This window comes from Myotis daubentonii, chromosome 8, assembly GCF_963259705.1.
Source record: "Myotis daubentonii chromosome 8, mMyoDau2.1, whole genome shotgun sequence".
Taxonomy (NCBI): Eukaryota; Metazoa; Chordata; class Mammalia; order Chiroptera; family Vespertilionidae; genus Myotis; species Myotis daubentonii.
In genome coordinates, this window is record NC_081847.1 from 30,471,486 (window position 1) to 30,480,491 (window position 9,006).

Sequence of the window (9,006 nt, forward strand, 5' to 3'; positions counted from 1 at the left end):
ACCTAGCCCCACTTCCCAGCACCCTGCACCCTCTACACTATCCCCTACCTCCACCTCAGCCCCCACAGAGGCAGTCCCCACACCTCCCCCAACACAATCCACAGGAGCCTGGATGGTCCCCTTTACCTGTTCTAGGTCTCACTTGACCGGCACCCATCCCTGCACCTGCCTGGCCTGAGTCCATAATCTCAGCCCTTAATACACAAAGATTGGCCCATGGAACACCCTCCCGCCACTGGCTACTTCACACCACCCAGGAGCTTGTTAGAAATGCAGTCTCAGGGCCTACCCTAGACCTACTGATTCTAATCTGCGCTTTTAACAAACTTCCCAGGTGTATGTTGAAGTTTGAGATGCACTTTTATAGAGCACTGTTCTAATCAAGCCATTGCACCCATAGCCTTTAGTGGCTCCCAGGGGCCTAGTGAATCAAGTCCAGACTCCGAAGTTTGGCAGTCAAGGCCTTCCCCAACCTGCCTCCCACCCACTACTCCAGGCTTGGGCTCCCCCTCCACCTTGGGAATGCCAACTCCTCCTCTGTTGGCCAAAGTCGCTCAGCACCCTGTAAAAGCTCCACCTCCTCGAGGAAGCTGGTCGGAACTGCACCTCATTATACCACACCTGGCATGGCTCACTCTTATTTCCTGGAGAGTGAGGATCCCATCCTGTGTGGCCAGTGGTTGTGAACACTGGGCTGGGGCAGAGGAGATGTCAAATGATGCCTGAAGGTAACAAGGGACCATGTCCAGTTGTCAAGAAGTCCACCCTCAGCTCCAGTCTGCCAGCCTCTGGCTCTGCCACAGCTTTCATCTCAACCCAGCAGACAAGGACTCGGGCAGTGTGGATAAGCTCCTGCATACTCCCTGCCAGAGAAGGGACTCTTCCCAAAACGATGGGCCTGATGAGCTTCCAGCAGCAGTGTGCTTGCTCTGTGCCTCAGTTTCCCAAAATACAGAAGAGAATGCCACCAACTTTGCCTTCCTCTTTTCCTGGTGAGCTGGCAGAATCTGCCAACATAGATGAGCAGATCCCTTAAACTCTGACACTCAGAAATTGGAGAAAAGGGACTCCATCCCTGTGTGATCAGCAAACCTCTGCTCGGCCAGCCAGCCAGGCCCCTGGGAGGCCAAGTCACCTGTCCAGAGGCATCGTTTTGTGTGTGTGTTTTTTTTAATATATAATTTTATTGATTTCAGAGAGGAAGGGAGGAGAAAGAGAGAGAGAAACATCAGTGAGAGAGAATCATTGATTGACTGCCTCCTGCACGCCCCCTACTGGGGATTGAGCTTGAAACCTGGGCACATGCCCTTGACCACAATCGAACCCGGACCCTTCAGTCTGCAGGACGACACTCTAGCCACTGAGCCAAACTGGCTAAGGCTAGAGGCATCTTTTCATGACCAAACAGGAAAGCCTTGCAGGACAGGGCTGCCACACCTCCTGGCTCCCTCCTTCCTGGCCCAGTTCCTCAGAGCTGGTGTCCTATGGGAAGCCCTCCTTCATACTGCGCCTGCAAGAAGACATTCAGGAGTTCCTGGCTTCCACAACCGCTGGGGAGCGAAGGAATAAAGCCTCTCTAATCCCATTTTACGGACAGACAAAAAGAGGTAAGGACAGACCCAACCATGAAGTGGATTAAGCTCTTTTCTGTTCCTATTTCTCTGTTCCCCCAGCTTGGCTCCCACGTCTGACCCAGCCCTACTCTGACCCCCATCCAGGTTTCCAAGGCCAAGTCTGAAGCTCTACCTCACAACATTCCAGATGGAATCCAAACCAGGCCAGTTTATTGTTAGAGCCCCTACCTGACCTCCCTGGGCTCCCCAGAGGCAGAGGAAGAGGTCAGTGCTAAACCCAAAGGGGTGGCATTCTAATGGTGGCATGTCAAGCAGGGAGCTGTTTTAGTACCAGAAGAAGTTGATCTCCCCAGCACCCTAATATCACAGTGTGTATGATGCCTAACTAATCAGCCTGGGGCTGAGCCCCTCTCCTGGAAGAAAAGGTAGGACATGAAGCAGAGAAACTCGCTGAGCAAGGATCCCTCCTACCTTAGAGGTTATGATTTCTTTCCCACCTCCCCAGTCTCCAAGATATGCAGCCTGCATGTCATCCTGCAAGTCTGGAAAAACCATTTGCTTGTTAAGAAGCCTTCAGCTGGTGCATATCTGAGAGGCATGAGAAAAGTGGTAGAGTGGGATGGTCTACAGCAGTGGTTGGCAAACTGCGGCTCGCGAGCCACATGCGGCTCTTTGGCCCCTTGAGTGTGGCTCTTCCACAAAATACCACGTGCGGGCGCGCATGTACATTGCGATTGAAACTTCGTGGCCCATGCGCAGAAGTTGGTATTTTGTGGAAGAGCCACACTCAAGGGGCCAAAGAGCTGCATGTGGCTCGTGAGCTGCAGTTTGCCGACCGCTGGCTACAGCATGGATTCTGGAGCCAGGTTGCCCTGGTTCATATCCTTATTCTGTCATTATTGTGTTGTACGACTGCACCTCAGTCCTCCCATCTGTTAAATGCAGTAAGACCTACCTTATATGCCCTAGCTGGTTTGGCTCAGTGGATAGAGTGGCCTGCGGACTAAAGGATCACGGGTTCGATTCCAGTCAAGGGCAATGCCTGGGTGGCGGACTCGATCCCCAGTAGGGGACGTGCAGGAGGCAGCCCATCAATGATTCTCTCTTATCATTGATGTTTCTACCTTTCTCTCCCGCTCCCTTCCTCTCTGAAATCAATAAAACTATATTAAAAAAAAAAAAGACCTACCTTATAGAGCTAGTGAAAGGATTAAAAGAGTTATATTTGCAAAGTCCTTAAAACACTGCCTGGCACCCCGGAGTATATAGCAGGACCCTGCCCAGCCTCCTGTCCTCTGCCTGATTTCCCACCCAGGACACCCTCCTTGCTCCCAACCATCCCAGGCCAAGGCCTTTCTCAGACATGCCAGCCCAGCTCTAGATCTGGACCTCCAGCCCCTATTTCCAGCGCTCATCTCACAGTGTTACCTCGGTTCCTCACCAGTCTGCCTGCCCAGGGCCCAGCTCCCCTGCCTCTATTTCTGAGTTCCCCTGGCTCTTGGCCCTGCATTCTGGGAGCACCAGCCACACAATTCAATTCTCAGCTGGCTCCTCTGCGCAAAGAGGAAAGACAGAGGTCTAACAGTGAGACCCCCAGCCCATTTGTCCCACCCTTCCAACTCCCTGTCCGCCGAGGACGGGCACCCAGCAGCCAGAGAGCAGCCTGAGGTAAATCCCCCGCTTCCCAGACCATTCCCATCTCCCGAGTTAGAGGACACACACACACACACACACACACACACACACACACACCCCTCTGTTAACCTAGCCTGGGCGCCCACCAAACAGAGCAAAGGAAGTCATTTATCCCTAACCCACAGCGACCCACACTGACTCCACATCCCCCAGGCTCCCGAATCTCCCCCTGGGCTTACAGGCCCACCTTCGAGACACTTGACCTTTTCCATTTCCCTTCTGCACACGCCTCAGATTGTTACAGCCATTTGCACAACTGCTTTTATGGAAATAAAATAAAATGTTAGGGGTCATTTGAGGTTTTAAGGGGGCTCCTGCGCTGACTGCAATACCCACCTCCTTCTGCCTCGCCCAACGCCAACCTTCCCACCTGGCTCAAGATTTCCTGAGCAGCAGCTGTGCGCCAGGCACTGTGCAGATGCTCCAGATACAGCAGTGGGCCACCCAGTCAAGGTTCCAGCCAGGCAAAGTAGAAAGATAATTGTAACAAACAGTTATGGGCGGTGATCAACATAATGAAGACAGTAAAACAGGAGCTTTGGTGAATTATGGGCTGGGGGGTGGCCCTCTACCAAGACTGGGAAGGGGTTTGAGTTGAGACCTGAAAAATAAGGAGCCAAGCCAACCCAGTAGAAAACCCTGGAAGGACATTACAGGCAAAGAGCACAGCATAAGCAAAGGCACCAGGACAGAAAAAAGCTTGGGATGTTCCAGGGCAAAGTGATTCAGGTGTGGATGTCCGGAAGCAGACATAGGGACAAGATAAGGCGGGAGGAAGTCAGAGATGGCCAGATCATAAAGGGTCTCATAGGCCAGGGAAAACTTTGAGATTTTATTCTATGTGCAATAGGGAGCTATTGAGGGTTTTAGAGAACAAGAGTATCTTAATCAATATTTTCCTAAATACTTCTTTATTAAAATAGATTAAAGCAGCATTCAGGTATGACATAAAAGTCCTGAGGCAGAAGCCCAGGGTGATAGCAGTGGAGTCAGAGCTTAAAGAACACGCCTGAGATAGAATTTGCAGAAAGGACTGAAAGGATATGCTGTTGGATTGGTTGTGGGGATGGAGGCAAAGGGAGGAGTTGATGCCACCTGGTTTCCTGTCTTTAAAGCTGGGTTTACTGAGATGGGAAGGCCTGTGGAGGATTGTGTTTGGGGACTGTCGTCAGGGTTCCGTCTCATCCATATGAAGTTGTTCATACCTCTGACACAATCAGGACACCATAAATCATCACATGGGTGGTTGGATAGATAGGCTAGAGATAAAATCTGCTACTTAAAATCATGAGAATGAAAATTATGTACATTTAAGATCTTGGTGTTTGTAAATCAATGCTTGATTTTAAAAGTCCTAAGAAAGAATGAGAGCTTGGGGGTGGGGGGTGGGGGTGGGGGGTTTGGAGGGGGCAGGGGAGTATATGTCAACATAAGGGAATTGGGGAAGAGAAGGGGACTGAGGACTGAGCCCTGAGATCCTCCAACATTCAAAGTTGAGTGACATTGTCCCCAAAAATGACTTAGGAAGGGCTAGGCAGAGAAAGAGAAAAAAATCAAGAGAAGCCAAGAGAGATTATTGGTTCTAGAACAGCCGTCGGCAAACTACGGCCCAAGGGCTGATCCGGCCCGTTTGAAATGAATAAAACTAAAAAAAAAAAAAAAAAGACCGTACTCTTTTATGTAATGATGTTTACTTTGAATTTATATTAGTTCACACAAACACTCCATCCATGCTTTTGTTCTGGCCCTCCGGTCCAGTTTAAGAACCCATTGTGGCCCTCGAGTCAAAAAGTTTGCCCACCCCTGCTCTAGAAGGAAAGAATTTTCAACAAGACCAAGGGAGGTCAAGGAAAACCTGCTTGTGGGGGTGTAGAAATCACTGGAGACACTGACTGGTGGAGGGGGGGAGGGGGTGCCAGGGCAGTTTCAGTGAATGGTGGGACAGAGCTTCTCTGGAGAAGCTTTGCTGTGAGAGGTGGGTCTGTGGCTGAGGGAGAATGAGGGATGAAGGCAAAAGGGGGACTAGGAAATGCAGGGTGTGATGGAGGAGGGTGCCAAAGCATGTTCTTACACTGTGTGAATAACCGGGGGGTGGGGGGGAGAAGCCCCTTCTAACACTGGAGAGAGGGGAAGTCACTGAAGAATGGGGGACAGGAGCAGAGCACCTTCGAGCCCAAGTGGAGGCGTAGGCCTGTGGCAGGAATTGGGATTCTTCATGTCCCTAACGAGAGAGAAGGGGAGGCGAAGAGGGTGGAATGCAGCGGAGTGCAGCTGCGGGACCCTCACTGTACGCACTCTCAGATGCATGCCTACACACCCCGGGGCGCCTGCCTTGTTTCACTGCTAGGACAAGTGGCCCTCCCGTAGACTGGCACGGGATGTGCCACCACCAGCAGGTTCCGCAAACAACCTGTGGACATATCTCATCATATGTGTCAGCCACAAGGCTTATCATATCAAGCCGTACCCTTTCCTGGTGCAAGCTTGGAGGGGGTCCACGGGCCCCCCACCGGTCCCACCGAAGCCCAGCCCCCACCCCCAGGACAGAGTCGTCCCTCAGCCCCTCCCCCAAAGTGAGCCCTCCAACACACTCCCCTTTCCTGAGCCTGGCTCTCGCCAAGCCCGTGGCAGCCGGTGAGCTGCTAGTGGCCCATAGGCGAGAGCTGCTCCCACCCTGTCTGGCGTCCCCCCACCGCAGACGCCCGCAGGGAGGGCGGCCCGGCCTCTCCCCTAGTCCCGGCCTTGGCCCCAGAGCCTTCTCTTCTCTCCCCAGCGACCACTCTCTGGGCGGCCCCAGTCGTCGCGGAGCGTCGGCGCCCGGCTTTGTCTGCGCCCACAAAGCGCGCCCACCAGCCGCCCCGGGCTCCCCGGCAGCACGCAGCCCGCGGGGTCCAGCCTGCCCTCCAACCCGGCGCGCTCGCCCGGCCCGCGTAGCCCCCTCTCGAGATCACCGACCCCCGGGCCCGACCACCGCCTCCCCAGACGCGGGCGAAGGGGGCGCGGCGCCCACCGCTCCCCTCGAGCCTCGGGGAATGCCGCACACCCAGCCCTCCGTCCCGAGCGCGCTGGCCGCGGGAGCCCCGCACCGACCGCGGCTTCGGGGCCGCTCCGGGCCCCTCGCCCTCCCGCGGCGGCCGCAGCCCCTGCCTGCCGGGAGCGAGAACCTGGCGTCCGGGGCCGGGGGCCGGGAGCGGGGAGCGGGCTCTCCATACCTTTCCCTGCTGAGCCGGGGAAGTGAGTCTGCGGCGAACGGCGCTCCAGCCTCGACCTCCTCCGCCTCCCCTCCTCTCCAGCCGCCGGGCTTCCTCCTCCCGCCGCCACCGAGACCGTAGGGGCCCGAGCCAGCCGCCGCGGCCTGTGTGGGGCCCCGCTCCGCCTCGCGTCCCCGGCCCACCCCGCCCGGTCCGCTCCTGCCCGGCTCCCGCTCCGCCTCTGGGCGGGGACGCGCGCAGCTCCTCCCCGTCCCGCCCCGTCGGAGGCGGGGAAACTGGCGACCGCCCGGGATGAGAAGCCGGGCGCTCCTACCTCCAACTCTGGGCCCAGCGCTCCCCACCCGGGCCCCACGCCCCCTCCCCTGGCCAAGCTGAGCGCCCAAAGTCCCCACCCATCCCCGAAAGAAAAGTATCCGGCCCAGCCCGGTGCTGGGCGGAACACAGGGCCCAAGCGGCCAGCAGAGCCGGGACGCGGACCTCAGTTTACCCGCGGAGTTTACCTTTCGGAAGGAAAGGGCACCTCCTCCTCCTGGAGCTGCCTACACCCCCGCAGACCCTCCGCTGGGGTCAGAGGGCTCGGGCCCAAGGGCCACCCCGAAACCCATTTTCTCCCCAACACCCCTGCTGCACCCTCCGCCCCACCCCCCAGCCTCCGAGAATCGATCTCAAACGCCCAACAGCCATGGGTGATGGGGCACCCAAAACGCCACCGCCTGTCCCTTCGCAGCCCACGACTGTGAGTGGAAGTGGCCTCTTTAAGAAAATATCCTTTGCTGGTACCCACTGCCTCATCCTTGATTTTATAAAAACCGAAGCTAATACAAATGTCAGGGTCACTTTTGTTTTAAAATCAGAATTCTTTGGAAATTATTTATTTGGTTTCTGTTTGAGATTCTGGTCCCTTGCAGTTTTTCATTTGCTCAGTTGGAGGAGGGGGGAGCAGGGGCTCTGACAGTTTCATTCTGTTTAGCCCTGTCAGCATTTTCTGGGCTTCCTGGGGCTGATAGAGACCCAGTCCAAGGGGTGCAAGCCTTCAGGGGAACTGTCTTTCAGACTGAGGAGTGTGCCTCACCCAACTCGGACCCCACAATGAACCCACCAGGCCCCAAGGCAGAGCATAGAACCCCTGGGTACAGAGGCCGGGAGGACAGAGGTTTCCCTGCAGTAAGGGGTTTTGATGCTTCTCTGCAGGAGGGACCGATTGGGTACAGGTGTTGGGAAAATTTCCCAGGCAAGAGTAAGGGAACTTACATGCCAGGCTGATCTTCGGGGGTGGCAAGAAGGCATGGCTCTCTGCTCACCACATGGCAGGCCCTAAAGAATTATATAGGACCCGGCAGGAAGGGTAAGGATACTGGTTGGTGACTGACTCCAGATAGTGGGCAAATGCCTTACATGCTTGCTAGGGCAAAGGCCTGTTCCATGAACCAGCACACATGGGCTACTGGGAAGGGGTGAATTAAACAGTCTGGGGGGATTTGAGGAAGCAATCCCTGTTCTGGCCAGGATCTAGCTGGTGGGACTGGCAGCGGTCACACCAGGAACAGTCTGTCCTCCACAACATGCTGAAGGGCATGTACATGGTGAATTTCAGGTGAGGTTTCTTCTTCGCAGAAAAGGCCTTGTCGTTGTCCAAGCTATCCCCTCCACCTAGAAGTCTTTCCCCCTTGCTCCTGACAAACCCCTATGTCCCCTTGGAGTTAAATGTTAGGTTAGATGTCACACATCCCTCTGTGAATCCTTTTCCATCACCAAGGAGAACAGAATGTTTATGAGTGGGCTCTCAGGATTAGATTTCCTGGGTTTGAATTCTGCCTCCATGTGGCCTCTGTGTGTGTGTCAGTTTCCTCATCTATAAAATGGGGTTAATACATAATACCTATTCCAAAGACTTATTATGAATATTCAATAAGAAAATTGCCGGGAGCTGGTCCATCCTTGCTGTTTCAAGGGACCTGGCATTATGGCATACTGTTCTTAATATGTTTGCTCACCTTCTTGGCACTATGTGTTTTAACCAAGGTCACCTCTCTGAGAAAGGTTGTTTCCCCAGGTAGAGATTTTCCCCTGAAGTTAGGGAGGGAATAAAACCCCTTAACTAAGTGCCAGGCGGGTAATTAATCACTTTAATTACGAACAATCATGCTTAAGCTACATAATCTTTACTCCCTGGAATGGAGATAAGAAACGCCCTAACCTTTGGAATAGAGATTGATAGGATTGGAATCAACTGGTATAAATACAGATGTAACAAGACAACAGGAGACAGAACCTAGACACAGAACCTAGAGACAGAAGAACTTCGCTGGAGAGAACGTGGCAAAAGACCCTGGACAGAAACTGGCCACAGAACCTAGAGACAGAACCTAGCGAGAGAACCTGACTAGAACCTGGTGACTGAACCTGGCTGGAGAACCTGGACAGAACCTAGAGACAGAACCTAGCAAGAGAACATGGACACAGAACCAGGCTGGAGATCCTAACCAGAACTTTGCCAGAGATCCTGACCAGAACTTGGCTAGAGA

General features: G+C 54.2%; 1 protein-coding gene across 4 annotated transcripts in view; it reads right to left on the reverse strand.

Annotated features, from left to right (window-relative positions):
* SMOX (spermine oxidase) overlaps window positions 1–6,680 on the reverse strand; it is a 37,974-nt gene extending 31,294 nt beyond the window's left edge. For 2 of the 4 annotated variants that reach the window (XM_059705631.1, XM_059705628.1), the window contains exon 1: window positions 6,482–6,680. The gene's annotated coding sequence lies outside the window, so the exon portion shown is untranslated. Of the gene's footprint in view, window positions 1–3,605; window positions 3,623–6,481 lie in introns of those variants that run through there. The other 2 variants (XM_059705630.1, XM_059705629.1) reach the window with 2 other exon arrangements.
* Window positions 6,681–9,006: the final 2,326 nt, after the last annotated feature.